Source organism: Drosophila kikkawai, chromosome 2L (assembly GCF_030179895.1).
Source record: "Drosophila kikkawai strain 14028-0561.14 chromosome 2L, DkikHiC1v2, whole genome shotgun sequence".
NCBI lineage: Eukaryota > Metazoa > Arthropoda > Insecta > Diptera > Drosophilidae > Drosophila > Drosophila kikkawai.
This window is the reverse complement of record NC_091728.1, coordinates 19303193-19310618: the sequence shown is the minus strand read 5'-3', so window position 1 is coordinate 19310618 and position 7426 is coordinate 19303193. Positions and strand designations below refer to the sequence as shown.

The window sequence follows — 7426 nt, the reverse complement described above, 5'->3', positions numbered from 1 at the left end:
AATTATTTTATTACGTTTATTTTCCACTTCATTAATTCGCGCTATGACTGACTGTGCCTTGGCCAACTCTTGCGCTCAAGCCTACAAATGTTATGTAATTTCCTCGAAACTGTAACTACTTTATTTTGTATTCGAATGTTTTCTTTCTTTCCCCTATTTTTCTTTATATCTGCATTTGTTTATCGTTCGACTTTGCCATGCTTACGAATGCGTTTTGCCTTGGACTCGGCTCGAGCCGGGCTTTATTTTCTGTGTCTGTGTGTCGGCTGTCGATTTTGTTTGGCTTTGCCATTACTTGGGCTTCATTATTCAATCAAAGGCAATTGTACTTACGAATACCCTGCCCCAAGAGTGTCGATGAGGATGGTGATTCTTCAATACTTACTTTCAAAGGCCAGGTCTGGGTAGTGTACTGATATTTCCTGACGATTCAAATTCAGTAAACTTGGTTGAAAGGTACAGGTTATTACAATATTTTCTTACATTAATAATAATAATTTAATTACTATTAAATACGGTATAAAAACAAGAATATTTGAGTATTGTTTTGAACTTTCTAAGCTAAACCAAGCTTTCCTTTTCACACAAAGGCCTTTCTTTAGAACCTTAACATCTGCAGTCTATTAGATCTCATTACCTTTCTTCTGTTACCAAAATCATTTGCTTACCTTTTCGTCTATCAAAGATCTTTATACTCTCTTTTCAATTACCAGTGATCAATCAATCATTAAATTTCGTTTTCAATCCAAGCTTTATCAAACAAAAGCTGTGCTCTCATTTCACGATCTCTTAGCACGATTGAAAGTGTGTCATGGCGGGTGTAATGAGGAGCCCCCAACTGCCCAATTATTGTTTATCCGCGGCGATATAGATGTGAATCTAGCCGTGACCCATTTGTGGAGGAACACCCACTGGTCCGTGGTCTCTTTAAAGCGCGGCTCTCAAGCTTTTGAAGATTGGTTACTGGCCATTGGTGGGTCTTTAAGCTTTTACTTTTGGTTTCAATGCAACCGGTGGAGCTTCGCTTGGAAAACTGAATAGCAGCTACCTGCAAAGGCAGCGAATAACTGTTACCATTTCCCATTTCTCATTTCCCGAGTCACCATGTATGGGCCAACTAATGCATTACTAATTAGATTTTCGGGGCCGAGCCTTTCGCCAATAGTTTGCTTGCTCCTGCACTTTCACGTGTGTGCAATTGAATTATTGAGTTTATTGTCTCAAGTGGCCATAATAAATAATCGTTGGATGTAAAACAACATTCACCATTGTTGGCAGCTACGTTTTAGCCATATTCGGATAGGTTCAGACCGAAACCGTTACACATGCAAATCATGTAGGACTGTGCCCAATGCGAATGCGTAGATAGCATTTTGCTTTGCTGCCTCTCTGGCATTATCATTAGACATAATAAAACCTGAAAGCTGAGGCAAATGGAATTAATGAAACCTCAAACCGCACTCGGTAAACATTTTTACAACAATTCTATTAAATTATACGTCTGTAGCCGTACATCTGTATGTGCATATCTGCCCATTATCCACCAGATGTAATTAAAATCAGGGTTACGCCCGCTCCCCTTGCTCTCAACATCTGTCATGTGCCCGTAATTGTCGATCAGGGAAATGCTATATAAACGTAGTCAGATATTAAGGTTCAAATGGTTTTTGGGTTTTTTTGCATTGCAAACAATTAATTACTAAAAGATTTGCAAAATAACGAAGATGTTAGTACTCTTAGTAGGTCGGTTTCAAAGGAAATAATTCACAATAATTAAGTACATAAAATAAGGAAGTTTAATCTTCTGTATGATACATTCGATAAAATATTATATTAATAAAATCAGCTCCCATGTCTACTTCTATATAATTCGATTTAACTCTATACAATTTTCGAATGATTCGAAACACCTGACAGACTGGCGGTTGACGGGATGACAGACTGACCGACTGACGGATGGTGGAGCAAAGTCAAACGAACACCCAATAAAATAAAAATACAACCCAAACGCGGCTGACGACTCAAGTTCGGATGAGTGACTGGCGCAAGATCATTATCAATGGGATCTGCTTTAAAAAAAATCGAAATTATAGCATTGAACAAATAAGAAAATGAAAATGAGAGAAATGAATAAAAAAAAATAAAACAGGTGAAGTGATAATGATCGGGCTTCATCTCTTTGTTATTAGGTTTCATTGTAGGCCTTCATTTTTTCTATAACCAAAATGTAACAATTTTTCTGATGTACAGAGAGAAACGTTAAGCCTTCGCAATGTCTATTTTTTGTTACATTTTTCTTTCTATTTTTAAACAGAAAAATTACTTAATTTGTTCACTTGGAGCGAAGACAGCTTGATTTGATATCGAAACAACTTTCACTTCATTGCCGCAGCACGTCCCCCTTCAAATAATTGACAAAAAGAAAAGTCTTCACCCCACCCTCCGCCCCTTTAAATGCCACTCCTCTAATTTGAAATCGAAAATCGTAAAAATTCAACCTCGAAGCGATTTAATTAATTACAAATGCATAGGCCTAGTCTTGGACCGTTTTTTTTCGGTTAGCCAACTGTGGGTTTGTTGATTTTCTAGCAGGTGAATGCAAAATAAAAGTCAAATTTAAATTAATTGAAATTTTTATGGGGAAACACGAAGAGTATCCTAACTGACAGATCTTTCTCATTCTTTAAAAAAGTGTTTCCAGTTAAGGGTTATTAGAAATAATCCAAGAAACTTGAGTTTTAAAGCAAAGCCTCATTTTACCTTCGCCATTGCAGGGATTCCACCTGTTAACTCGGCAGACAAGCTGTCTAAAAACTTTGTCATATTAGCCCAATTGTATTATATCTTTCCATTCCTTTTTTATGCATGCCGAAACCGCCTTTTGGAGTTCATATAAGATATAAGATCACGTTGCGCTGACGTCGTTGTAGGTTGGCTCGGTTCGCTTGGCATGAGTCGAGATTGTTGGCAGAGGGGGGTACGCTAGAAAACTTATGTAACAATAGGTAAAGCTCTCTTGACACACAAGTTTCTCACATTAAAAAACAATAACAACAGCAGCAACATTAGGAAAAGCTGCAATTGCAAGTCTATGGGAAAAATCACACATTATCTGCATGGAAATATCAATAAATCGGAAAACAAAGACCATGGCAATATCAGATATGATATTATTTTCTATATACTCTTTCTAAAATAATGTACATCTTTCAGGAAATGTTTCAAAAATAGACATTTTCTTTGACTGCATTGCAAAATTCCAAAATACTTCCCCTTGAAAAAATATATATGTTTATAAAATAAAGCTCAAGTTACACTCAGACTCAGCTAGTATCGCTGCACAAGTGAAATGTCAAATAAGCAGTAAGAAGTGACACATAAAAAATGGTCAGCCCATGTTTATAAATTTTATTGTTACCTAGCAGATTACATAATCGTTGGCATTTTTCTGTTTTTGCTACTTTTTTTTGCAAATTGTTTAATGGCAACCAGCTGCAAAAACAAGCAGAAAACAGTTTAAAACGATGCAGACATGAGGAAAAAAAAATGCATGTAATAACGAGAAGCAAAAACCAAAACATCTCACCCACCTCAATGGGTCCCAGACTCTTTGGAGGTTGTCGTTATTAGCCCCAACGACTAAATGTTCATACCCAGATTCGACCTCACTTGACTTCTTTTTCACATCGAAATGTACAAGATTTGCAGCCGAAATACAGTGGCTACAAAAAGTGCAACAACGACAAGAGCAGTCGAACAAAAAGCCAAGTCAATAAATAAGAAAGCCATACAACCAGAAAATATTTACATAAGTTTTGACCTCCAGTCTCATGTTTTTTAGTTCTTGTAGAAAATTGTGTAATCTAGATGAACTTTAAGAGATTTTAGAAATATCGGTTAAGAAAGAGATAACATGGGATTCCTAGTTACCAATTATAAGTTATTGTAAATAATAAAATAAAACACTAAAAATATCTATAACATGCCTTAAAATTCGCCCAGCGGCCTCGCAAGTTTCTGCTGCACGAATTCCCCAACATTTTCCTTTAGACCCCATTTATTCAATTATCAAATAGATCAATGGGCGTAGCTGTTGCCCCTCCAGCATCTTGGAAATTCTTGTCATTGGTTGGCCGTTTCAACATTGTTTTTATGGGAGCCATAAAGAGTGAACGAAGGAGGACGAGGAAGAACCGTTGGAGCATAAATCGCAGTTGGCAAATCATTTGCAAATTCACTTATAAATAACGAGCTCACAATTTATGAGCGACAATAATTATGCCACCAAATAAAAGTCTGGCCAAGATAGTGGTAAAGGCAACCACTGGCCGGCCGTCAAGTCGCATGCGAAAATCAATTAGGCACAGTCCGCGGCTCCGAAAGTATCTTGTGGATCGCGGATTGCGGATCGTGGCTATCTGCTCTTTTATCTGTTCCGAGAGAGCGCTGCTGCTGTGGCAAGACAACAGGTTGAAAAACTTATCGCGATCGCTGTCGCTTGCGGTAAATGTCCAAAGTTATTACTAAAAGCTGACAAATTACGACTCCAGGTCTCGGACGGGCCTGGGTTTTCGGTTACGCGGATCATATACTCGTATTTTTATATACCCGGCAATCGAATATAGTAAGGGGTATGTTGCAGCCATCTTTCGGTTACCAAAATAACAAATATTATTCTAATATTTTTTAGAAAATATTGAGTATTCTAAGGAATTGTAAGAATTTACACAAAAAACAAAAGTATACCTTACAAAAATGTATTCTTTACTTTTGAAAGTCAGAATCCTCCTTTTTGTAACCGCAAATGCTGGGTATTTCATAGTCGAAACACTGAATTTATTCTTTGTTCTTCTATTTCGTTGCGGAAATGCAAACGCCAAACTCCAAGTCAAACTCGGACAGATCTGATCTGCCCCAGAGGAGTCGAGGATTCAGCTCTAACGCGCTTCAGAGAAGCGTTAAATTAAAAGTCGCTAATCATATCAATGTCCAAAGTGTAGCGGTTACCTGTCAATTGATGAGCCTAGTCCACCGTTGCCGTGCTCTTTGCAAAAACAAAAGGCTAAAACTGGAACTGCCAACGGGCCAAGCGGCCATAAAAGCAGCAACAACAATTGTGACACGATCGGGAGGTGGAGTAACTGGCTTTCATAGCCGCTTAACTTAGCGCCAAGTTACGACATTGTCGGATTGTCTTTTGACTAGGCAAAAGGAATGCCTTAACCCGCAAGCGGGCAAGGAGTTCTCTTATGTCCCCCCAACTATAAAATAAATAAATATTTCAGAAATTAAGAAATATTTAGAACAATGTGGCCAAGACTTGTTTTTAATTAGCATGCATTTCCCAAGTCAGTCTTACTTTCCCCTCCATTTATTAACCTTTAAAAGCTAATTAAAAATGGAATTCAATTAAAAGGACCTGGCCCACCTAAGGGTTAATTGGATAACTCAGAGGCCGCAGTCGGATTCAATAAAAACCAGCGGACAGATGAATGTCGACAATGGGTCTACTTGGGCCGGATCCCGGCTTGGCTGAGGAGAAGAGGTTAACTCGAGACACACAACTTGATATCTTGCATCAAAAACCGTTTCTGTTAAGGTTGGCTTATATATATTTATTTTTCTGCTGAGCCGACGGTTTCCGACTGTATTTGTTTATTTATTTGCTCTCTGATTTTGGCGTCTCATAATTTTTGCAGTTCTTTCGGTTGGCTCTGCCAAATTTGGCCATTTTGGCGCGAGACGACACTGTAATTTTGCACATTTTTGAAACATATTTTTGTATTTTTGCTTCTTTAACCTGACTCTGCAGCCTGTCTTCTCTGTCTTTGTCCAACTGCTGACATTTTAATATGCACTTTGCGCTCATTTCACAATTGAAGGAGACTTGCAAAAATAAACATTTTGCCTTTTTGCTGGCTGCTGCAGCCAACTGGCAAAATAATTAACATCAATGTGCGTTTCTTTCCCAGTATTTTTCGAGCTGTTTATTTTTATTGGCCGAACATTTTGCTGGTGGGTTTCTTTCTTGTGCACGATTCTGGCTGGTGCCAAAAGTCTTCGTCCCCATCATCATTGCGGTGACACAGATTTTTGCTTTTTGAGTTGGTGAAATGCTGCAGTTGTGCGTTTAAGCTAATTAACCCAAAATTAAGAACGCAAAAAAGAGGATAAAGGGCGGATGAGAAGTCATTTACCAAAATCCCTTGGACATTGATTAATTAATTATTATTTTAACTTTACGCATGATGCATGGGAATCTTAAGCTAACAGTCTTGAAATGATTTGCGTAAGTTTAAATATATTTTTATTTCGGTAAAGTCTGCTTCTGGGTTTTAGTAATCATGGCTTCATCTTTTCTTGGAATTTGGACAACTTATCAAAAGCAAAAGGCAGTCACTTAGCCAGCCCCGATCCACATTTCTGTCAAGATCAGTATAGAAGTCAGTTCGTCTGCCTTGGCTTTGGCTCTGAAGTCTAGACAAAAGTCAAATTGAAGAAGAAAAAGTGCATTCACTGCAGACGCAGACGAAATGTCATCGGTTTTTCTACTTTTAAACTTTTGCATATATTTAGAGAACAAAAAGAGTACCTTGAATTTAAAGAATCAGGAACTAAAAATAACTGTGTGTTTATTTAAATAGAAATTATTCATAAAATACATTGAAATTCATTTTAAATGTATGAAAAACCATAGGTTAACCCATATAATGTATTCCATTTCTTTCTGTGTGTGCCCAGCTTTACGCTTCAATTGCAGTTGCTGATCGCGCAGTTCACACCCCGCTAGCTCCCTTGGAGAAGTCCATAACGTAAATGGCCACCATGCATCAAGTTGGCCATAAATTATTTGCTTGTTGCTGCCTTTTTTGTGGCTGCTGGTGCCTGTGCCGCTGCTGCTGCTTGCGATTTTATAACGTTGACCCCGCGGATCAGCGGATCTTTGCCCGTGGAGGCAGCACATATATGTCTGCTGGACAAACTTGAAATTTTTATTGTGCCTCTCGCGGTCGTGTGTTAAAGTTCAAATGTGCCCAGGCCACATGCGTCGCTGCAGTCTGGGTCCCTAAATATATACGACTATATACATATATGCGAAGGTATCTCAATCTGTCTTTGGGGTTTCCACGGCTGCAAGTTTGTGTGGTATTTATAGGCTCTCCACTCCGCATCGCTCCGTCCTTGCCAAATCTGTACTTTTACTTTTGTTTGTCTCTTTTTTTCCTTTCGGCCGCCTCTTATAAATTATATGGTTGGGGGATTAAATGCATTTTTTTGGTCTTTGACTCGCCTGGCAATATTTAATCCAGCTTATTGCAGAGAATTTATCGCAAGACTCGGAGGATGTGTCGGAGGAGAAAGGATTAAAAACTGAACGGCGGCTAAGTTACGTAAATATGTGCAAAATAAATGATATTGAGTCACG

At 38.3% G+C, this 7426-nt stretch overlaps 1 protein-coding gene across 6 annotated transcripts in view; it reads left to right on the top strand.

The window, feature by feature from the left end:
• The window catches only part of osp (myosin phosphatase Rho interacting protein outspread), a 92096-nt gene that overhangs the window by 36750 nt on the left and 47920 nt on the right, over positions 1 to 7426 (top strand). The gene's annotated exons all lie outside the window — the stretch shown is intronic.